Here is a 24095-nt window from a genome sequence, read left to right as displayed (position 1 = left end):
TAGTTGAGCATGTGATGTTTCCATGCTAGGCTTGTGGTTCTGTCGGTCACTGTTGTGACCGAGCCCTCACGGTAGGGACTTGCACCTACTGTAAGGGCACCGAGCCTTGTAGCCGTATGATTATGTTGTAACTCTGCCCTGCTCCTACATACTTGAAACCTGCAGGGTCTGAGCTGCCAGAGTGCTGCAGTGCCAGGGCTGCTGGTGGCCCTGCTCTGTGTGGCCGTCCTGTGCCACCATTTGGTGCTGTCTTCTTTCTCTGGACCACCTGGATTCTTGATGGGGCTTCCGTGTGATCCCTTTGGGGACTTTGTGGCACTTGAAGCAAAAGTCAATAGAGAAGTTTCTACCTGCATCTTTGGTTTGTCTTCTCTTTCTGTGAAGCACGAGAGGCCTTGATTGGGACAACTTGAGAGCAGATATTCCTGCCTTTACTTGATGGTTTCTGGAGGTAGAGGAGGGAGAGGGTGTAGGGTTCCCTGCCACTGCTTCTGGTTCTGGCTGAGGATCCTGGCCCCACCAGTTGCTGTTCCTTGTGAGGACTGTCTAGTTTCTAAGCTTCAGCTAGTATGCTGATGTAGGGTGACTTTTTATTTACTTAAGGGTTCTGTTGGTAGCCTTTTATCTTTCTACTAGGCTCAGGCATTCAGTTGCTTAAGCTGTTTCATACTTGTACATTCTCTTCTACCATGAAACAAATATTTTAAATCAGAAATCACAGCTAGGGTTTACAGCAGACCTAAAAACCCCCTATAAATTGTCTGAATTGTAAAACTGTTAGAGCAAATAATATTTTAAGATGTTTCTTTTGAAATGTTTTGTCCTGTTTCAGAAGGGCTTGATGACAACTTCTTGCAGGAAGTAATCAGAATCTTTTTCCTCTTTACTCTCACAGACCACCATTCACTATTTTGTCTGTCATTATTCAGTTTCTTAATTGAATATTAATATACACATTATTTGTATTAACAGCAGTAATTGAGTTGGGAAATGAAACTTACTGGCTAATTACATTCACCTTCAGAATCGGTGATTTAAGAATCAAAGTCACTGATACAGAAAAAATAAATTGTTTTTGATAGAATTGAAACTTTTTTTCAGTTTTATGCAATTATACTGCTAGCCTTTTCTTTAGCTGACTCTTGCCAAAATGTCCCTGTCTTAGTCCAAGAGTACTGTACATTCCTTTTCATTGTCTGACATTAAATCTTGTCTTTAAGAAACTACATTACATCTGTGAAGGTAGAATTCTTTTGTACTTCAACTATTCTCCTATGGGCTAGCAGTACTATAGCATTCAGGAAGGTTATGTGGGATGACAGATGCCTGAGGATGGTTTTCAAAAGTTCCTAAAGAGATCCTTTATATTTGTCCTTCGAAAGCCTGTAACTATTTAATTCTTAAAAAAGAGGATTTTTATTTCTTTAAAATAAAAGCTTGGAGATTTTTGGCTGAAAATGTGATTCTAGGGAGGTTTTGCAAAACATCTGATTTTTGTGGTATGTGCAATAAAATGAGAATTGCTATTGGTGTATAAAATTATTGGGAATTTGTGTTTTGGCTTATTTTAATACTAAAGGTGGAACTGTGAATTTTATTAAGATGCATTTTAAATTTGAAAGCAAGTTGCATCTATTTTCTACTAAAAATAATTGTCCATTTTAGAAAATAAAGTGGTGGTTAATGCAAAGTTTTAAGTTGATTTTCATCAAGTTCTGGTGATCTGACCCAACTGTTGATCTGTAATTACATTCATACTCTCTTAAGTTATGCATGGTAATGCAGTAAACATTGTTCTTTATTAATCTGTACCTGATCCAGTGGACAAATGGGCTCAGCAGGCTTACAAATGAAGGGTATGCTAACACCCAAGCTGGCACTCAACATGCTGTTTAGAGACTGCCAAGCTAGGTCAGGTAGCAGGAGGTAATTTCCACAGCACTCTGTGGTGGCTTTTGTGGTGAGGTTGAACGGAAGGGTGTAAGCAAGTCCAAAATGCAACAACCCAAGTGGTTGCTTGTGCACCTAATCTCTTTCTAAGCTTCCATATATCCTTCCCTGTCCTGTATCAAGCATAGAGTGTATCTTCAGAATAACATTCCTGGCATGCAGCCAGAGGGGGAGAAAAACATCCATCCTAACTGTATGTATAGCCAACAAGAGATCTGGCTTATGTGGGCATGGACTGCCCTTGGTGTTCAACTTCAGTGTGGAGGATTGCCCCTTTAAGTGTTCATCTTATTTATTTTCTGTGTAAGGACTGCTTGGGCACAGGATATATTGAAAGCTTTTTGTTCATAGAAATGAGAACAATATTAACATTGTGTGTATTAATACATAATTTAAAGAAACCTCAAAACCCAAATGAGTTACCTCTTCCAAAGATTTTGGTAGAGCTTAAACAAACAAGTGTCTGTTTATCCGAACTGTGGAGAATTGTTGCTTCCTGGTTTTAACAACTGTTAACTTTTAACAGTATAATCTGCTTTTCTCATGTGGCCAATACCAACAGTGTAGTTAACTAGTTTTATATGTTTGGGGTTTTTTTTGGTTGTTTTCAGCAAATGCAGTTCAACTGCAACAGAAAAGTAGGCTTACAGTTTAAAAATCTGAGTAATATTGGGATGTTGGAATGTGGTACATAATGTGTAGATCTTATCACTGTGAATATTGTGTCCTCTTTGTTATTTCCTAAATGACATTTAGCTGGATCCTGGTTAAAACTAATCTTAATTGGTTTTTGTGCCTCATGTAATTTACAGAAAATGTTGAGATAGGTTCTAAATGAAAAAGGAGGAAAAAAGGGATTAAGTAATTTCACTCTGACTTGTGATTCACTGATTTAAATATTTTCATAATTTAGAAAACTGAGGAGTATTTCTAGAGGTGTCTCACATCTCAAATTGTCAGATTGCTTATTTTCCCCACAGGGTTAAATAGTGATGTTTAAAGATGTTTGCCAAGCTCTTCTTGATTGCTTCTGTTCTGCTGGGGTCAAGGTGTACATGTTCAGCATTCAACTGAAATAGCATGTGGTATTTGACAATTGTGACCAGGACCATGATCCTCATATGAAATAAGACCTCAGAAATCCTTCACAGGTCATGTAAAACTTCTTTGATACAAATAATTCAGACTCTTAATCTCTAAATACGTGACTTTCACTATGGTTTGCTGAGAGTATTAACATAGTCCTTTCCAAAAGGAAAGTGTTTTTAAAGCTGACACAGAGGAAAACAGCCAGTGTCTGCAAAACTGGGGTGGTAATGCTGCTGAAGTATCTGCATGGAGAATGTCTCTGGGGCATAGCAGTTTAACGTAACTCTTTTCCAGTTAATATGTCTAGGCATGATGTAATGAATACTCAAATATGGTGGTTACAGAATCCAAACCCTCACTTGCAGAGAAGTGACTATCCAGCGGTGCAAATGCCAACTCAAGTTATGTTGTTCAGGCTCAGTAAGTGTCAAAAGTGCCCCTTTGCAGCGCCAGGCTTTCCGATTGTTTCCTTTTGCCTGAAGATACTTGGGAGACAGTCTACAGATCAGGAAAAAACTACAGACGTTCTCTATTAGAGTGACGTTTTGAAGAGTTTGCTGCAGGAAAAAAAAAATCCAATTCCATCTGCTACCCTGTGGTGTAGAGTGATATTGCTCACACCAATGCTGGCTTAAAAATAGATCTTCCACTATTTCTTTCCTTCTGTCCCATGGAAGGAGATTAGAGACCTGAGCAGAAGTAGATGACCTGTGCTCTGTGAAGACTATGGGAGTGCATATATTTAGTAGTCTATTTTCCACAGTGCTCTGCTGAGCTCTCTTCGCTAGTACAAAAGTACATATCCCAAGAAAATGAAACCCCTCCTGCCCCTCTCTGCTTCCCCTACATTCATTCTGAGGTAGTTCTTTGTGTCACTAATATTTGGACTGTCTTTGTGCCTGTGTAGCAACCCAAATCTATAGTTTGGGATGGACATGGAAGAATTCCTCAAGTATTTTCCCTTCCTCAAAAAATCAAGCACTGTAGCTGTTTGCTGTCAAATGTTAGCTTCAGTTTCAGGAAGGAAGAATGCTTTTTAAATATGAAAAGTGAGAATCTATCATCCTTGCTAAGATTGACATGGATTGCATGCTTATTATAGTTGATGAGATGGTAGGTAACTCTAAATGTAGGTAAGGCTATCAGAGCTGGAAAGTGAAATACACAGAGCTGAGATATCTAGAGTACTACAGTTGAAGTTTTTTTGGTTTTGTTTGTTGTTGGTTTTCTTGTACATGTGGAAGGGCAGGTTGTTTGAAGTTAAATACTGTGTTTACAGTGGCTTAGGGTGTGGAAGCAGGATCGGCTTTCTGATAAGTTTTTTTTTTTTCAGGTATGGTACAGAAGGGGTTAGAAAAGCAGAAGCTATTTAGTAGCTGGAAGTAAGAAGAGAGGAACGCGGGCTGACTGCATGGTGCTGAAAGGACTCTTTATCCTAAGGGTTTTTTTTTTTATTTTTTATTTTTCTTGGTGTGTGGGCTTACACTGCAAGGCAGGAGAATTCTGATAGCTGGTAAGCATGTTGAACTTTAAATGAAAACTTCTGAACTGCTTTACTGCAGCTGCTGACAAGCCACGTGTAGAATAAAACTAGGTAATCCTGTGCTAAGAAAGAAGAACCTCTGTTTCTGTCATAAGCTCTTGAATGACATATATTCAAGTAAATAGAAGCAAATCATATATGTTTTTGTGTAGAATGTATGCTGTCTTCTTCACTTGTCTTTTTTTTTTTTTTTCTGTATGTGGATGTCATACTATTGCATGATCTGCTGTTTAAATTATGACTCTATAATTAATTATCTGGGGAAGTGTGGTCCTTAACTGTAGCATGGTCCCTGTTAATGTGGGTTGGTTAAGTGTTTTTTCAGTTGGGTTTTTTTTAACCCTGTTGTAGAAAACATGATATTTTTTTTAAATAAGGTGAGTTAAAATCTTTTTGCATATTGGAGGCAATTTGAGAGACTGTAACTATGACCTTGCCAGTCAATTGACAGATTTCAGTGTTGTGTAAAGAGGTCTGATGTTAATATTTTGGGGTTTTGTTGTTGTTGTTATAGGTGGCTTGCCACAGATAAACTAGGGGGGCAAAAAGATTTTTTGAAAAATTATTTTAAATTATTATTTTTACGAACAGCGTTAGATCACTGTTTAACTGTTTGGGACATAATGGCAATCTGTGCAAATATTACCTAAAAGTTTCTGGAAAATAAGGAATACCTTCAAAAGCTATAGTAGGAAATAAGGAACTAAAAATTGTGATGTGTCTAATTTTACGTGTCTGCTAGTTCACAGCACTCTTACTGCACAGGCTGCTTCAGACAGCTGTGGTGCTGCATTGTGGTAGCAAAGGAACTGATTTCTCAATGGATTGGCTTTCTCATGGGCATTGCAGTATAGGTAGTTCTACCATGGTGCATTTATTGGTAATCTACAAATTTCCCTTGTGTATAAAACAGCAGGGGGCCAATCCAATCACTAATGTAATTTGATAGACTGTACTCGACCTAAGTATTAGGATATGCCTGGATATGGATACGGTTTGGATGTAAGCATTTGGGTATGGTAGGTACCTCCAAGTATTAAACCTTCAATTGTGTAATGTGGTATTTAAAATATTTTTTATTTCTTCTGACATTAAGCCTGACTTACTGTTCCTCATATTAGGAAGTAAAAGTCTTAGCCACATCTATTTCGATTTAAGTCCAGTTCATTCAGAGGCTTTCAATTAATGCTTTTTGTCTTGCATTGGAAATATCCGTGTCTGCCATATGTTTGTGGAGTAAACAGGGAGAAGGGCTACACAAACTGAGGTTGTTCTTCAGGACTGTTTGCCCTCAGGTATGTTTAAGTAATGCTGCCTGCCTACCCTGTTAGTACACTGCAAGAACAAGGCCAAAGGCAGCAAGTAGACTGAGAGAGTTGTCAGTCTTTTAGTATTGGCTTTGGAATATTTTCCATTGATTCCAAGGCTAGTTTTTCTTTTGCATAACATATTGAATTTGTGTAGAAAATGTGAGTGAATTTTGTATGTTGAAGGTAAGGGTTAATGCATGTCTGATACTGTAAGATAATGTAATAGATTATAGGCAAGTTTCTAGCAGTCAGAATTTCCTGTCCTTTTTGATTGCCTGACTTCATTAAAAATCCAAGAGCCTCAAATGTTGTCTAAAGTTGAAGTTTTCCCTTTTCAAATGGTCATTTCAATTGTGCTTTTATCAGTGCTATGCAGTCACAGTATCACAGAATGGTTGGCATTGGAAGGGACCTCTGGAGATCACCTAGTCCAACCCCCTGCTAAAGCAGGCTCACCCAGAGCAGGCTGCACAGAGTCATGTCCAGGTGGGTTTTGAATGTCCCCAGAGAAGGAGCCTCCACAACCTCACTTGGCAGCCTGTTCCAGTGCTCTGCCACCCTCAAAGTAAAGAAGTTCTTCCTCATATTCAGATGGAAATTCAGTCAGCATCATGCTCTCTGACTGATCTTTCTGCAGGCCATCTAAAGGACAGTCTGCCTCAGCTGCTGCCTTATGCTGAGTCTCAAGGCACTGGCACATGAGGCAGCAGCTTGCATGGCACTGGAACGTTGTCCACCAAGATTCTCCTGTTCCTGCACTCTTCCTGGCTTCCTCAGCACAGTGTAGAAAGAAAATGAGCTCTTTCTGTTCTGAACAAGTGGAATGAACAATAAAAATACAAAAATCTCTTCTGCAGAATGATCATCTCTTATTTTGCGTATATATTACATAGCATGATGAGATACAGAACCATCTGGGTACAATAAGATATTATCAAGGAATGAATTGCAAGAATTTAGTTTAGCAGCAAACTACTATAGACTGCCTCTTTTTTTTTTTTTTTTTTTTTTTTTTTCTGCTGTTGTGGTCCCTACAATGATCATAATGCAAAAAAAGTAAGTTGAAGATCCCTTTTGCACAGCATATTGGGTCAACGAAAGAAGTTTTTTGATGTGACCTTAGACTGGTCTGTTTCTTCCTTCTACTCATCACTCCCTGTGGTTACTTTTCCTTACAAAAATACAATAAGAAGAGTAAAGCCTATTTTACTATTTGCTCTTTGTTAACTGGAATGTGTGGGGTTTGGGGTTTATGGGATGATTTTTGTTTTCGTTTTTAAGTGTTATCTGTTCCCCAATTAGGACTTAGCAGACACATTCAGGAATACAGAAGCAAAATACCTTTCTGAAAAGATGCATAAAATCTGTTTCCTGATTAGTGGATTGTAGAGAATATCTGCATGTCCCTTCTGATTCACTTACCTGATACCCAGTAGGAGGCAAGTGTGGACTTTTTCTATTAATTCTAATCTAGGTATTTCAATAAAAAATAAAAAAACAACAAAAAAAATCTGTGTTTTACAACTACTCAGAGGTTAAAATGAAGGTAATTTTATATCCTAACCCTATACATATGACAGGATTCTGAGTTTTGCAATCTAAAGCTAATTTTTTTTCAACTTCAGTTAAGGTAATTTTAATATAAAGTTAAAAAGGTAATTTATGTTTAAGTAATTTAACTTCATTGTGTTTCAAAACTTCAATCATTTTGGTTTACATGCAAAATTGTACCTTGCTGTGTTGAAAATATGAAAATTCAATATTAGTACATGATACCTATAAAAACTTAAAATATGAGCAGCTGCATGTTGCTCTTTATTGACATATGTCAGTAAAATACTGTATGAGCTCCAACAATATGTAGGACAGTCTTGGCAGATAAATATTTAACAGATAACAATTTAATAATTAACAATTACTAAATATTTAACAGATAAATATTAACAAAGTGTTGGTACACAAGCTTAGGTAGGGATCCTGCACTTACAGGGCTCAAAACAGGCAGGCAAAGTCAATGCCATAATTTCCTCGATTTCATATTTGAATTTAAACCAAACTTATTTCCACCATGGCAGCTCACTGAATTCTCCACCAACTTCTACTAAAAAAAGAATAATAAATTACTTCCTTGCTGGAACCAGCGAAGGCTGCAGCCTGGTTTATTGTCCCTTCAGTACATTCCCTACAGCAGCCATGCACACATAGCGATGGGGAAGGCCAGCTTTAGACATTGGACTGTCGGGTTTTTCCAACCCTGGCTGCTGTTCGTTGGGCTGGAGCTGGTGGTGTGGCCGCCGTAGTACTGTGCTCTGACGGCAAAGGCTACTGCTGTATTTCCAGCTGGCTGTGATTCAGCAAAGTTAGTCTTGTTTTTCCTTCCAACTAGCGATTATGGGCCTGGCCTACAGATTGCATTTTGATTTAGCAGTTGCTAAGGGCATAATTTTAAAAGCTAGGGAAGCTCCTTAGAGGTTCTGACCTTTTCATACCCAGTGGAAAAGGTGAACTGGTAACAGTATTGGTTGTATATGGAGGAACATACTCTCTAATGAATTACAACAGGTCCATGTGTCTCTGAGTATTGTCATCATCCCATCTGCCTGTCATCAAACTCCTTGGCATAGTTCCCTATATCTTCTTGTATATGTATGTTCAGATGAAGGTCCTCACTTGGCACAGTTTTTAACAAAACAGGTACCTGACTGACGTGGAAAGAACTGCATGCAAGGTGAATGTTCGTATGCTGAACTTTTAAAACCTCTTTGAAACTCTTGAGTACTGACCTACAGCCAGTAAACCAGGTTTAGTTTCTCTAAGGTTTAGTTTAACTGAATCATTTGCAAATACTCTGTGCCTGGTAATGCAATGATTCAACAGAAAGGGTTACGTTGAGTAAATTGGCCATCTGTTATGAAAGGTAAGGGGATTTCTACCCTATCAGCTATATATTTATATCTAATCAGACCTGGTCTTTTTTATGTTCAAGGTGAAAAATATGACCAGGTAGAACATAGATTTGTTTCCCACAGACTTCACTCAAAAGAACTCTCTTTCACAGAATAATCTGTGATTAATCATGAAGTGGTTACGTTTAGCATGTTAGTTTTCTAACTGTCAAAGTCTAGAATGAAAACAGAGTGATTTACCTGCATATTTCTTTCTTTATCAGTGGCTATCTTGGAGCTGGAGATCACTGACAGAAATATGGAATTGAGGATAAACTGCCTATGGAAATGGATAAAGATTATTATTGCTGGTAAAAGACCCTTAATTTTTTAGTGGTCAGAATTCCTTTTGCTGTAATTCCTGCACTATCCTTTTCATATCTGGAGTGCGGTTACTTACGCTGAATAGCAAAACCTTTCCAAAACTCGGTTTTGCTTTCTGCTTCCATGGCGATAGATGGCCTTACAAAAAAATCAAGTGCAAATGCAACCTTCTTCTCATTTTCCCAGACTCTGTGTAACTTAGCATTTCACAGTTGCTTTCAAAGACTGTTCCAAAAGCTTAGTGAATCCTGTTCTGAATCTGTCAGTGAATTCTGCTGACTGTTGGCAGAATAAATTTGTCTCGGCAACTTTCCCTCCTGTCCCTCCTTCTTACAACTGAGCAGTGTAACAAGAAATGATGTACAAGTTAATGGCTTTGGTTTTTTGGATGTAAGAAGCAGATGTACTTGTCAAGTGTGCTTCCATCTAAACAAGAACAAGCGATCCCTAGGACTGTTTTGTCAAATTGGAGGTTAAAACACTGGATCGTGTACTATGTCATGTCCAAAATTAGTAAAAACATCTGACCCGTGGTTTTGAATTAAATGTGCTGGTATACTTAAACGACTTTAAAATTGTGTTTCATCTACCCCAAGTATATCTTGTTGCCCACTTCAAATCGTTGACCTGACTGGGAAACTCAGTCCTGGTCTTACTAAATTATCACGCTGAGTGATCAGTAGCAGCTCCCGTACAGTGATGGTAATTCACAAGATGACATGGACCAATCTGAGATCAATGGCACCATGAGCTGACCACTTCACAAGACTGAAATGCTCCATTTATCTGCAGTTGGAGATTGTCTGGCTGCTGTCAGATTTCTGGAATTTTAAGTGAGAACTGTGAGATGTTTTTCGAGTTTAATGGAAAACCAGTATTTTTTGGTCTCGTTAAAATAAGTCTTGATATTCCAGACAGAAAATTTTTCATGGTTTCATCTTTTCAAAAATAAAAAAATATATTGTAGATACCCAGGATTTTGATCAGATGCCAAGTCTGTGTTGCCAATAATATATCTAAATTTTTATTCTATATTCAAGCAGTTCTGTATAGCAGGTAATACAGTTTTGAGAGGATTGAGGCTCTTTGCAACTTATTTCTTCAAATCCAGTGTGGTTTCCTTTGTAATATTCTCATTTGTATATGTATTTTGCATCTCAGGAGAATATCACCAGCCTTCAAAGGTTTTGCAAATATTTTCTTTGCTAGAATATTTTTGACCTATTTATCACTGTCTGTATGGTGGATATAGTTTTACTTCCAGAATTGTCTTCGTTGCAAAAGAAACCTTAAAGGATCAGTAACCCTCCCTCTTGTTTCAAAAAAACAGGAGCCAGCTACTGTGTTTTATTCGATTGATATCTCTATCTTACAGGACAAATAACTATTAAAGCTTCATGTTGCTGTATAAGGCACTTGAAGAGTACAGTGCACAAGATTGGAGGTGATGTTTCTATATATGTATTTGGGGTGTTTTCACACTGTAGTATTAAGTTAGAGAGGTGAGAACTACTTAGCTGATTATTGCTTTTGTACTGCTCTGCTGATGCTGAGATGGCTTTGACAGCATTGTGATGAAGAGACGTCCTTAGTATACAATGACTACAAGCTGTTTCACCATCAGGAGACTGTTTTCTATGATGTCATTACTTAAGTCACTGGAAGCCGTGATCTCTCTTGTGTCCTGGATCTCTTACATAAATGACTTCTTCCTTCAGCCAAATAACTGAAGTAAGATGAAGCATATTTACGACAATCTCACAACTATTTGCAGTGTGGATGCCTTGTTTTAAAGGTAAAATGGAAAGGGTCAGGTGTCTTAAAAAAGATGTGGCCCTTGGGTATGGGTGACAAAAATCCAACTCGTTATTGATGTCGACTCAGGATTTTCAATAGAAATGATAGGCAATGCTCAGCAGGCAACAAAACGGCTCTGTAAGGAATGGTGGAGTGCAGTCTAAATATATATTCTCCTGGTAGCTACAGTAGCGTGCTGTCCATTCATCCAGACACACTTTTAATGTTCACTTAAGTATCTGCTTTCCTGGAGTGTGTGTTATGCGTGCCAAGTGTGACAGTAAGAATGAAGGGGAGGTGTTCTGAGCTTGTGTTGGGTCTTACCATCTTCCTATGCATCCCTAGGGAGCAGCAAATTAGTTTGAGAGGAGATATCAGAAGGTAGAAATAAAGCTCTCACTTTATGATTTTTCTGTTTTCAAAGTAACTGAAAAGTTCAATATTCTAGTGAAGAAAAACTCTCCCTCTAGTTTCGGCCTTGAAAGCCACAAAAGGAAGTGAAAGACAGCGAGCCCTTCAGCGTGTAGGTTGTGCAGCCACCTCGGGTGTCAGTGCTGAGGATGTGAGCAGGAAGTCAGCGTGGTGTAGAAAGAAGCAGCTTTTGACCTAAGGAGGAGAAGTGAATCCATAATTTTTAAACAAATGCTGTTAAATGTCTTCACTGTTAAGTAAATACATTACTGTGAGTAGACAGAAGTGCTTCAGAATAATAAGGGTACGATATGCTATGGGTATCATCATCTTCCACAGAGTTTTTTTTTCTTACTGCAAATATTTAATGTAGTAGATATTTAAGCAAAAAGGTAGTTGAGGATTTGTTTACCTAGAGACATACAAGGGCAAAAAGAGAGAGAAATTTAAAACTGTATTCTATTCTGCCAAAAATATTATTCAGAACTAAAATAGTCTTTTAAATTACCACCTATAGTTAATTAGGGTTCTCTGTTTCTAAATCATGCATAGGGAAAAGCAAAAGTATTGTTCAGTGCAGTCAGTCGGACAGGCATGAGAGCAAGGTTCAAAGTGATCCATACTTCACCCAGGGTTTTCTGTACAGATGTAACAGCTAAATAGGGCATTTTTCTGAGGTACTGAGTTTGAGCTCTTCTGAAAACCAGTTCATAATTTACAAGTCTAAATATTGGATCTGTATTTCTCACTTTAGGCACGCAAACCAACAGATTCAGGTGCATAATTTGAAAGAATAGTGTCAGTTAGTACATTCCTATGTGTTGTGGATATTTTTGGAAATCCAACAAATGTATTAAAGTATTTTAAAAAGTTTATCTGCTCCTTTTCACAGCGTTAAATTGTCAGTAAAAGCAAAACCTAACCTGGCAAATGGCATCTGCAGACAGCTGAGGTTTGTGCTGCAGTGAAAATGTGAAGTCTAGAAGGCAGTAATTAGAGAGGCTAGTCAATACTTGTTAATGAAGGCAGTGCTTGTGCTCTCTCTTTGAAGGGGGAGCAAAGCAACGCTGCCCTTCCTGTGGTGCCTTATTGACCTGCTACAGCAGCCATCTCTGCTTGCATGGCTCATCCGTGGAATAATTGGCATGCTGTCTTTAAGAATAAATAACCTATTTTCCAAAAGTGCTGGAAATAGTTCAAGAAAAATGGATGACACAGGATGCCGGGGGTTATGTCTCCGTATGTGTGCGCACAATTACAAGGTTTTTTGGTGGGATTTACAAGCTCTAATAGCTGCCTTTTTAGGAACAATTTTCACATACATTTTTAATGTAGCTTTGGGTTTTGTTAAATAGATCAGTCTAACAGGGTTTTACTTGTAACTTGAAGGAGGGGCATTTAGTCTGTGAACTGCTTGCTGCTGTAGAAGGAGCAATGAAATATGAGGTGTTTGACTGACAAGCTTTAGAAATTCTTCTCTTAGTGATTTAAAAACCTCTCTGAGAGAGACTCCTGCCACGTAATTACTGTATGTGATGTCTATGCAGTAGCCAGGCATCTTACTGCCCTTGAATTTGCATTTTGTCCACTCCTTTATTTGTGCTGTTCCCATGAACAGTTTTTCCACTTTTTTCCTGGGATGCCAACTCCTAGGAGGTGATCAGAATAGTTGGCTTGTGGCAGTGACCTCTTTTTTATTCTAGCTGTCAGAGCAAGTTTGCCAGGGTCAAAGATAGAGAAAGGGTTACTATTAGAAAATGAGTCTTTGCATGGCGTTTCCTTTAAGGCTGTTCTAATTCTGGCTTAAGATGAAGAACATGTCACTGAGGTCTCTGTTACACTGTTTAGTTCCACAATTACAGAAGAATGTACCAAAGAGGGAGAGCTGCACATTTTCACATGACAGAGGAAAACTACTATTTATTTCCTCTTGGAGCAAGGTGAATGAAAGAGAAGTTTTGGGAATTCCTCTAGGAAACATTAGTAAATAGTTTTAACTGGTTTTATTCAGGGTAGTTACAATGCCATGAGCAAGAAAAACTAGTACAAAGCCCAAATTCTGCTTCTTCAATTTATCATGCTTGTTATGCTTATTAGCATGAATTGGTAGTGAACAAGGCTGTTCTCAGAAACTCTTACAGCACCCTGTAAATATGCCTGGTAAGGTCGTGATACAGCACAGTATTCCCAGAGTGGCTCCACATAAAGCAAGATATTCCTTCTGGTGACTCCTGGGCTCACAGTGTTCATGATTCCTGAACCTATCATTTGCAAGCCTCCGTTGGTGTATACAGATTCACTTCTTTTCTTCTTTAAGAAGGCTTCAGATACTGAAAATGTTTTATTTCTCAATTAATACCGAGAGCAGTGACCACTTAAATCTTACTAGTGTTCTAATGGAAAAGACTTTTTGGAAGTGGCTTTTGTTAGGACTACTCTAACTTGCCAGTAGCAAGATGGTGCAGTGACAGGCCACTGGTGCTAGTTGTAGACTTTGGTTTGCCAGCCTAATCTTACAGACACTTGAAACTACTTTGCCATTGTGTTTACACATAACTTTAGTAGGGTTGACCGGCTGGTATGTTGAAACCATTCTGGACCTGTATTTGTCAATAGCTTTCTCTGTAGGTGGTTTATATTCTGATGTTTACAGTTCTTTAAGATTTTGCACTAAACTTAGTGTGGTGGAATCTTGATCTTAGTGTGGAGACTACTCCAAATATTGCTTCTGTGCTCATAGATAGAGGGTTATGAATTCAACCAGGTGGGGGCCTTAGCAGAGGTTGTGACTGGGGAGAGAATAAAGGGAAGTCAAGCTTTTGAGTGGAATCATAGAATGGTTTGGGTTGGAAGAGACGTTAAGACCATCTAGTTCCAAACCCCCCTGCCATGATCAGGGACACCTTCCACTAGACCAGGTTGCTCAATGTCCCATCCAACCTTGAACACTTCCAGGGTTGAGGCATCCACAACTTCTCCAGGTAACCTGTTCCAGTGTCTCACCACCCTCACAGTAAAGAATTTCTTCCCAATATCTAATCTAAATCTACCCTCTTTCAGTTTAAAACCATTACCCCCTGTCCTATTGCTACAGGCCTTGCTAAAAAGTCTGTCTCCACCTTTCTTATGAGCCCTCTTCAAGTACTGAAAGGCCACTATAAGGTCTCTCTGGAGCCTTCTCTTCTCCAGGCTGAACGACCCCAACACTCTCAGCCTGCCTTCACAGGAGAGGTGCTCCAGCCCTCTGATCATCCTTGTGGCCTCTGGACTCACTCCAACAGGTTCATGTCCTTGTATTGGGGGCCCCAGAGCTGAACACAGTGCTCCAGTCCTCACCAAAATTGCAGGTTGTAGTTCAGGCTTATTTTTCCCTCTTTCTCTGGTAAATCTGCTTGCAGTAGTTAACTTGAAGTGCAGCTGGGGCCTTGTTTGGGAAAGCATAACCTCAAAGCACAAGTCTTGTATGACTAAAGAATGAGCTATATTGGGTGTATCTGTTAGTACAGTTTGAGAGATGAAAAGCCTTATTTAGATTTAGATGCTTCTTCTCTGCTGCCTTGATGGAACCGTGAAGTCCTTGTCCTTCAGCGGGGCTGTGTGCGCTTTGAAGTAGTGAGGGAAGAAAATGATGCTTTAAACAAGGCATTTGTGTTCTTGTAGAACACAGTGGAAAGTACTGATGATCTGAATATGAAATACCATTTTCAAGGGAAAATGTTTGCTTAGAAGAAAATACATTAAAATTATATTGCTAATTCCAGTTCTGTAAATTTTACAGAAGCCAGGCAGAGGGGGAAGGAGAGAGAGTTCAGTTTTGGTTTTGTAAATCGAAAGAACAAAGCACAGTTGACCGATAGACAACACTTCTAGAAACTATGGCAAGTATGTCGCCCATTAAAAAAAAAAACAACAAACCAAACACCACCACCTTCCCATCTTCCTAAGCTGCTGCTTGCGTGTCTAAAGTAAACAGGACAAACCAACCTACCTGCATTCAGGAAAGTGTAACAATGTCGTCTTGTGCCAATCCTATACTCACTTCATTTGTAAACTTTGTCAGATGGGGACTTCAAATTCATATTAATAAGCACCTATAACCTCTGTATTGACTTTGAGACAGAGTCCAGAAATAATCTGTTTCAGCGTTACTGAGGTATATGAGCCCAGGGCTTGCAGTGGTCTCAGGTAAAACTGTAAACAGCACAGTTGTTAACTGAAGTTTGCAGCTGTAATGTGCTTTAAGAAGTGAAAAGGGAGGGAAAGTAAAAATGCAAGTTCTTTCCAAACACAGAGCAGAGGCTTTAAGCGGATGATAAAGTAAGGGTCCTGTGTCACATTGGGGTGGTGCTACCTGCAATCCGCTCAGCAAGTCCTTCACAAGAGGCTTAAGCATTGCTTTTGCCATACTTCTTCCACAGGCTCCAGGCTGTGAGGGAAGCAAGGGTTGTAACTTAGGTAGAATGTAATGTGTATGTGTTCATGTGCTTGTCTGTTGTGCTGCTGGTACTCACAGACATGCAGCAAGGGAAACGAGTATATTGAGGTAGAGCAAATTGGAAGAACAGGTAAAAGAAAGCAGAATAGGTTATGTGTGAGGTGACATGGTAAGTGGAGTAGGTGAGAAGGTGGACAGTCTAGAAGTTGTCCTTTCTGTATAGAATGAGTTTTCTCCTTTAAAGTTTGGTTTGGAAGCAAACATATATATGTTCTGCTTTGGGTGAATTCAGCAGCTAAATGTGATTGCACGCTATTACCAGAACCCAAATGAATCATGAACAACTCTAACATTCTAATGTCTTCCTAGTGAATTTACACACAACGGGAAACATGCCAAGTTTGTTTGGTTTTTAGACTTACAGCTCATTACCTTTCAGTTTCCATAGTTGGTCTTGGCTGCCGCTGAGCCCTTCCCCAGGCTGCTGTAGGAGGAGTGAAAGAGCCAGCCCACTCCTTCTCTGCAGCTGATGGCCCTCTGATCCTACTGGTGGCATCCCTTCTGGAAAGGTCGGTCTACTAATATGGTTCTGTACCCCATTTTTCTTAACCCCTGCTTTTGGTTTTTTTGTGTCTTTCCTTCTGATATCTTTAATGATCTGGTTCAAGGCTTGCCAGATGTTGCTGTAAAAAAGACAGTAAAAGTTACTGTTCTTTTCTGGCCTCCTGGGACCATTGGAAGTGGTTCTATCTGAGTTGTTTGCCATAGTTCATGAAGTCCTAGCCCTGTACTCTTTTGCCTACTGCCATGTTGTGTGATCTTCCTGTGAATTCTTGTCTTTGTCTTTAGGATTCTGACATTGCCTAGAAATAGCTTGTGGTCATTTTTGCATCAGACTGCACTGTAACTGTGAGATTTGTGGAGCATAAAGACTGTTGTACACAGCACTGTAACTGCAATGCAAATCAGTTCTGATGAAATACAGTCTTTATGTAGTGGAGGTTCCCAGTGATCACCTAGGTCTCTCAGAGAACAGCTTGTTTCTTTGTGAAACCTGACTTGAGTCTGTTTTGTTTTTTTTTTTTTTGTGGTTTTTGGTTTTTTTTTTTAAGTAAATGTTCCTCAATACTACTTTATATCCCTGTAATAGTCAAAATGAAACTGGTGAGCCAGTATCGGTGTGTGCAACTAGATTTATTTTTAAAACTTCCTTCTTTATCTTGAATGTATTCCAGATAGATATTCTTACCTTCATACATTTGGAAGATACAACCAGTGTCTGATAGATAACTCTAAACTTGATAAATTTTCTTTGACCTCTTACACACCTTGACACTTGAACTTCCAGATACCATTATTGTATATGTATTTGTACCAGAGGAAAGGCTTGGCTAAGAAACACATATTTTGTGAAGAAGGCATTTTTTAACTGACTTGTACAGTGTGAATGTTAAATTATTACTATTATTTTGAATTGTGATTGAATGTACTCAACCCACTCTGTGCTTCTGACAAACTTCTGTGGTGTCCTGTTCAGTCTTTAGTTTTTCTCTCTTGTTCTGTGTCCCTCGATAAGAGTCTTGAGGCTGGATTTTGAGGTTCCTGTTTTGTGTGCCAGTTTGTTCTGTAAATAGGAAAGTAAATGGCTGGCCGGCCGCTTTTGCAGCAGGAAGTGTATACTGCCTTAGAGATATGTCTGACTGTCACTGAAAGTAACAGCCACGCTGATTGCTGTGAAACAGCAGTGAGATATAATAACCATGATTGAATTGCTTCTGTTGTGATAATGGTGGAGGGGAATGCTGTAAAATAATAAACTGTCAGGTAGCAGTAGAATTCTGCCTTTTTTTAGTATAATTTTGTGGTTTCCAGTAGCTTCTACTTTTTGTCATGCTTATTACATAGACATTTAAGCTTGTATAATAATGATATCTGATGATAGTCATCAAGTCTTCTGGCAAATAATCATCTTCAGTGTGGAGTAGTGCCCCACACACATTGGGTACTGGTCACCCTTGTAACTACAGAGGAACAAAATTACATCTGCCTGTTCCCTCAAAACTGGTAAATTTTACATCATTCTGTTGCTTCTGATTTAAGGAGAAGGGTAGCAGAACTTATGGTTAAAAGTTTATAGGCTGGAAGAAATGTTTCCTGGTTTTCTTGAGTAATTAAAGTAAGTGTCAGCTGGTTCTGGGGGTGTTAAAGGACATGACACTGTGTGTACGTATCTGGGTTTCTTCCTGCACCTGTCTCTGCTACGCTTTTTCTATCTCATGCTGTATGTAATATGTTTGAAACCTAAGTGCAGATGTTATATAATGAATCACTTCCCTGACCCCACTCCCCCCCGGTTTGGACACTTTTACGTCACTTCTTCCTTTATCATCCATTTGAGGAGATTCCTGTTGAACTCTCAGAAATATCACAAAGGTGATTTGATCATCCTTCACGACACTTCGGATATCAGTGTTATGCCATTCAGATTTTTCTGTTTAAAAAAAAAATAATCTTAAAAAAGTCATACTTTTTATAGTTTAGGTGCAAGCACACTGTTATGTGGGGAAAACCTTGATACTTTTTCTTGGGTTGTTTTTTTTTTTTTTTTTTTTACTAGATTTAGCCCTTTTAAGTCCTAAAATACTTGAAAGTATGCTTATCACCAGTGCTTCTCTAAAATCTCAAGAGATGGCATCGCTGAGAGCTCTGTACATGAATAATCTTAAAATACTGAGAGAAATTTTATATCTGCTGTCTTCCCAGAAGCACCATGCATCACCCAGTAAAAATAGATTTGTGATGATATAGTAGTAGCAACATTCTCAGTCTAGAAGTTGTTCCCTTTGGAGTGGGATGTGTGGAACTGAATTCAGATGGACACATGGGAGACTGGCAGCTCTGTGGGTAGGGATCTGAGCAGAAAAAAGCAACATCAGTTGCATTTTTGAAATAGCTGTTTTGAAGCTGAACCTGGGAAATCATGAGATGATGTTTAACAAAATTCCTGGTATCCTGGCAGTTTGCTCTCTTCTCCATGGAATTTTTCCTTACAAGGTCAGTACTTAAACTCCCCAGCGGCATTTTTTTTAATATACTTTTAGAACAGCTAACTCTTTAAACTTGGCAGAGACAAGCGGCTGCAACCCTAAAATGATCCTTGGCAGTTGACTACAGCTTTCCCCAGCTGGCAAGTTTTCCTGTTGTTTTCCTCTTCCCTTTTGTGTCAGGCAGTTGATGATATTTGTTTGTCCTGTAAGGGGAGAGCAGTTTCCTCCACCCCATATTAGAACAAAGTCTGACTTTTATTTTGATTCCTGGGTCACTTTTTTTTCCTCTTTCATGTAGCTGCTTAAAAACACCATGGGTGCCATCCAGAGCTGCATGTTCATTTTTCGTGCTTTATAAATATCTGCATAGCCTCACGTAACGAGTGAGTGTTTCCTCCTTGCACTTTCATAGTGAGATTCAGTGCTATGGTTACCCACAAGAAGTCTGCATGGACAATTAAGGAATATGTTGAGCACAAAAAATTAATTGTGGAGCCAAAGAATTTGAACCTAGATTTCTTAAAGTAATTCAGTGGTGTACCATCAGACTTGTTCTCTTTTGTCATGATTTTTTTTAATACTTTAACTTCTTTGTATAGGAATATAACGTAGTAATTCCTTCACTGATTCCTGTTTGGATTACAGTGTTTCCCAGATTTTGTCATGGATAGCTTTCTGTTCTCTTGGTTCAAAGCATCTCTAAGACAAATGCAGGTATCTATAAACTGTACGCTTGAATGTGAGGAGAACGTGGTGTGGTGAGCTTTATTCTTTAAAAAGGATGATCATGTCCTGTGCTCCTTTCTAGTATTTAATAGAGTTCATTTATCTCATAGAAGGTAAAGTCACATATCTAAATTGAAGGGTTTATTAAATTAACTTCTACGTGTTTTCTATGATATGGTCTTGATACTCTCTTCTTAAATCTAAGCTTAAACTCTGTTGCCCCAGAGTACTCCTGTAAATTATTTTTCCTGCCTTAAATAAACTAATCAAGAATTAATAGATGTAAGTGAAAATTCCAAACAAGTGAAAAAAGTCCAAATTTTTTTTTTCTGAGGTATGAACTGCATTGTTTTATGGGGTATTTTAGCAGCTGTGAGTATTGTTAGTTTCCAAATTGACGACATGCGGTGTTCAAGGGAATTTGCTTGTGACTTTAGCTAAGGTCCAAGGTCTCAGTGTGCTTCATCCATGGAAATTGCCTGCAAACTTATCTTCTGTGAATTAAGATACATTGATATTGCTATAATTTATGCTTTTCTGCTTCTTCCTAATGCTGTTTATGCTTTTCTGCTTCTTCTTAATCCCAGCCCCCTCCAAATAAAAGCCCAAGAACCCAAACCTAACATGTTAATCTGACATCTAGTATGTCCATTTATTTCTGTATGAATAGTTGTGCTATGCTTTGATACACCAAAAATGTACAAATTCTTTCCCTTCTGTGAAGTTACTAAGCTCTTAAAACACTTCAAAGGACCTTTTGGGAAAGAAACCCACCAAAACAGTTTTGCAAAGTTCTTCTTGGCTTTTTCTTGTTTGTTTTCTTTCTGTCACATACACAAACAGTTTTGGGCAGGAAAGAAACCTGAAGCACTGGAAACTAAGCTGATAAGAAAGACAATAACTAACTTACTGATGTTCTTGAGGTACTTTATGCAAATTGCTTTACTTTGAGTATAATGTAATGTTAAACTGTGGTATGAGGAACCACCTCAGCTCTACTTCATTTTAGGAATGTTGCCCTTTGGGTAAGGACGTGATGGTCAGATAGCAATTCTGGCTCCGAAAGCAATTTTAGCAGTCTTCTGGAGGACATGGGTCAATTTACAGGCCAGCCAAATTACAGTTGCTGCCTGGAAGACAGGGAAAGGAGAGGAATCTCTTTTTCCTGGGTTAATACCAGTGTTGATACTGTTCCATATTGCCACTGACTACCTGGACAATGGAAAGAAAGGCATCTTCAGCAACTTTGTGGATGACACTAAACATGGGAAGGGAGCAGTCAATATGGGTAAGATAGGGATGCTTTTCAGAAGGACTTTGTCAGACTGGAAAAATGGATTGAGAGAAGCCTCATGCAGTTCATCGTGGGCAAATGAAAGTTTTGGTATTTGGGTTGGAAAATCTCTGTGCAATAGTACAGGCTGTTGGTTGGAGAGCAGTGCTGCAGAAACAGGGAGCTGACGAAGAGGAGGAATGTGAGTCAGCAGTGTGCCCTTGTGGTGACACAGGACCAGCTGCAGCAAGTCAAGGAAAGTGAGTCCTTCAGTGACAGTTCTGTTCCTGTCACGCCACAGCTGGAGTATTGTGTCCAGTTGTGAGCTCCCTCGTGCAAGGAAGATGTTGACAAACTGGAGTAAGTCCAGTTGACCAAGAGGATCAGGGGTTGCCACACATGACGTAAAGAGCCTGACAGTAGTGGGCTTGTCCAGAAGAGACATCTATGGAGTAACTTATTGCTATTTTCTGTCACCTAGTGTGGGTGTGTGTGGAGGTGACAGAGACAGACTCTTGGCGATGAACAATATTGGCCAAGAGGCAACAAATGCAACTGCAACAAGTGAAATTCCACCTACGTGTCAGGGGAAGAAAAATTTGGCATCAGGGTGTTCAAACACTGGAAGAGATGCCCAGACGGTCTGTGGAAACTCCATCCTTGGAGACACTCAGAGCTCAACTGCCAAGACCTCGAGCAACATGATCTAAGCTGGTCCTACTCTGAGGAGGGAATTGGACTAGCTTACCTTTAAGGTTCCTTCAAAACTAATTTTTTGTATGAGCTGGGGTAGGAGGAAAAGTGGCTTGAACCGGATGGGGTCTAACACTTGGTAGATTGTCTGTTGTGATCTGCAAATGCTCCTGTAAGAGTGTAGAAGCCTGACTGCTTAGCTGGAAATATGAATGGCCCAAAGCATACAGAGAGTTTCCTTTTATCTAACTTCATTCAATAATTTGCAGTAACACTTTGGGCAGTGACTCCCTTGCAGCAGTAAGACAGTAAGAATATTTATTACAAGATGGGCCACACTAAAGAAGCTCTTACTGAAATACTGTTTTTCATTGGCTGCTGTTCTGTGTAAGGCAGATAAATTAGTTGTTTTGCTTCCTACAGTAAACACAGAAGTACAGACTCCTTTGACTTGGATAGCAAAAGAAACCATGCAGCATTTTGTAGTTGTGATTCATGCTCCCTCTAGTTCAGCACCTTAGCTGCAAGAGCTTTTCTCCTGTAGATGATTTATTTGCAGTCCATGGCTTCATTTTCTAAGGAAGTCATTCAATTATATACTCATTGAATATATCACATAATATGTGATATTATATCTTGAGACATCTTCCTTGGTATTTTAGTTACTGTGATGGTCTGTCCTGAAGGAACTGCAGACTTAATATAAAATTTCTTCTTCAACAGTCATTTTTCATTTTTCCTTCTAGTATCCAGGTACGTAATAAGGTGCCAGCTAAGATGATAATGCACTCTAGGATCCAAACCTTGCAAAAGTGGATTCCTCAAATGGGAGCAGCAAATACAAGCCTGTTACAGCTGTGTATTTAATGGCTTGATTTTTGAATTTATTGCCCAGCATCAGACATCTGCTTTGAAAGTCTTTTATGAAAATATCATCATACAGGCAAATAGTTTCAGTTCTGGAAAAGGCAAAAAGTCATAATCTTCACCACCCACCACCTCCAGTCAGTCATGGTTGTTGACAGAAAGGCTCAGCAATCTATTCTGATAAATGCCTGGGACATACTGCAACACCATAAATATGTTTGAGTCCTGTACAGAAAAGATAAAAAAATCCTTGGAAAAGGCAAATCTGACGTGGTTTGGTGTTTTGGTTTTTTTTATGTGGTTTGTAAAGACTTTTTTTTTTAGTTTTCCAAGGTATGAGTGCATACACTCATCAGAGATCCTTTAGCTGCAGTATGTCTTTCCATGTGCAACTGATTTAAAAGTCATAATGAGGATGTCCTAAACCATAAAAAGATTAGGAAGAAGCTAAAGAATAAGTAGCAATGTTTGCACTCTAAAATGGTGAGTCAGTGTCATGGGTGTATTGTGGCCATGGACTTGGCAAAATGCAGGACAGCTGTTCAGAATCTGCAGTGAAGTGACAGGGACCAAATGAAAGTGGGTATCTTTGTAAAAAAAAATTGCTTTTTATGACACTGATGACCTAAACACTTTTGTATTTAAAAACAAATTATAGAAAAATTTCCAGTATGTGTTATCTGAATAGTAATATAGATAGCACAAAGGTTTTGGCATGAAGTAAACTTAAAGAGCTTTTGTGCTTGTTCAGCTCTGTGAGCTATTTCCAGTTTACTTGGCTCTTGCTGCATGAAAAAGTACTGTGTGCTGCCACTGCTGATTAATAAAACTTACCATTTTAATTTAGAGGGAGATGTACAGAATGTACAGGTGTGAGGACAATTAGGTGTTGGCAACCTGATGTGATTTGAACATGATTAATAATAACTCTGTAGGGCCTGGCTTATTTATAGACTTAAATACCAAACAAACAGCACCACCACCCCCCCCCACCAGCCCTCACCTGCTTTGAAATGAAAACAGTTCTGTGCTTATGTGCACGTCAGGGTTCTCTAGCAGCTCCTCTTTTCCTTTAGCTGTCTTACAAACCTAATGATGGATCAGTTTTTGTTATCAAATTTTTCTGTTTCAAGGAGCTGTTCCCCCCCTCCTGCCCATTAGCTATTCTACTGAAATAGGATGTTGAGTAGATGAGTATAAAATTCCGCAAAGCCACTTTTTCCAGAATACCTGAGAATTTGACCCATTGCTGTGACGTAGTGTATGCGCAACAAAATCTAAAAAGGGAGTACTAATTCATCCTGGTTGTTTATTAAAAAAAAAAAAGGATGCTTATTGACTATAATCAAACATAGCTATTGTTTTGTTATTCTCCTGGGTATGCGAGAGACCACGGTATGAACATGGAAAAATTCCTCTGAACACACACGTAATGTTTTTGCTTATTTTGGGTTAGAGGTTGGTAGTCTTCTGAAAATACGGGCCCTTGGCAGATTTTGGTTTCAATATTCAGTGAAGATATGTGCTGTCAAACAGGGAAAGGAAAATAGCAAGAATGTTTACTATCATGTACTGTACTTATGTAGGCTTCCTTATGCATCCCAAGAGACCTTGCCAGATCTTTCTGCTCCCAAATCCAAACAACTGAATCCCTCAAACCTCCAGAGAGGTTGTTAAGAAAGACA

General features: G+C 39.0%; 1 protein-coding gene across 3 annotated transcripts in view; it reads left to right on the top strand.

The window, feature by feature from the left end:
• The window catches only part of FGD4 (FYVE, RhoGEF and PH domain containing 4), a 110211-nt gene that overhangs the window by 7205 nt on the left and 78911 nt on the right, over positions 1 to 24095 (top strand). The window contains exon 1 of one of the 3 annotated variants that reach the window (XM_027792987.2): positions 4466 to 4552. The exons of 1 other annotated variant lie outside the window; for it this stretch is intronic. The gene's annotated coding sequence lies outside the window, so the exon portion shown is untranslated. Of the gene's footprint in view, positions 1 to 4465; positions 4553 to 16269; positions 16374 to 24095 lie in introns of those variants that run through there. One more of the 3 variants, XM_055807417.1, reaches the window with a different exon arrangement.

This window comes from Falco peregrinus, chromosome 6, assembly GCF_023634155.1.
Source record: "Falco peregrinus isolate bFalPer1 chromosome 6, bFalPer1.pri, whole genome shotgun sequence".
In the NCBI taxonomy this organism is placed as follows: Eukaryota; Metazoa; Chordata; class Aves; order Falconiformes; family Falconidae; genus Falco; species Falco peregrinus.
Note: the sequence above shows the minus strand (reverse complement) of the source record. Positions and strands in the feature narration are given on the sequence as shown.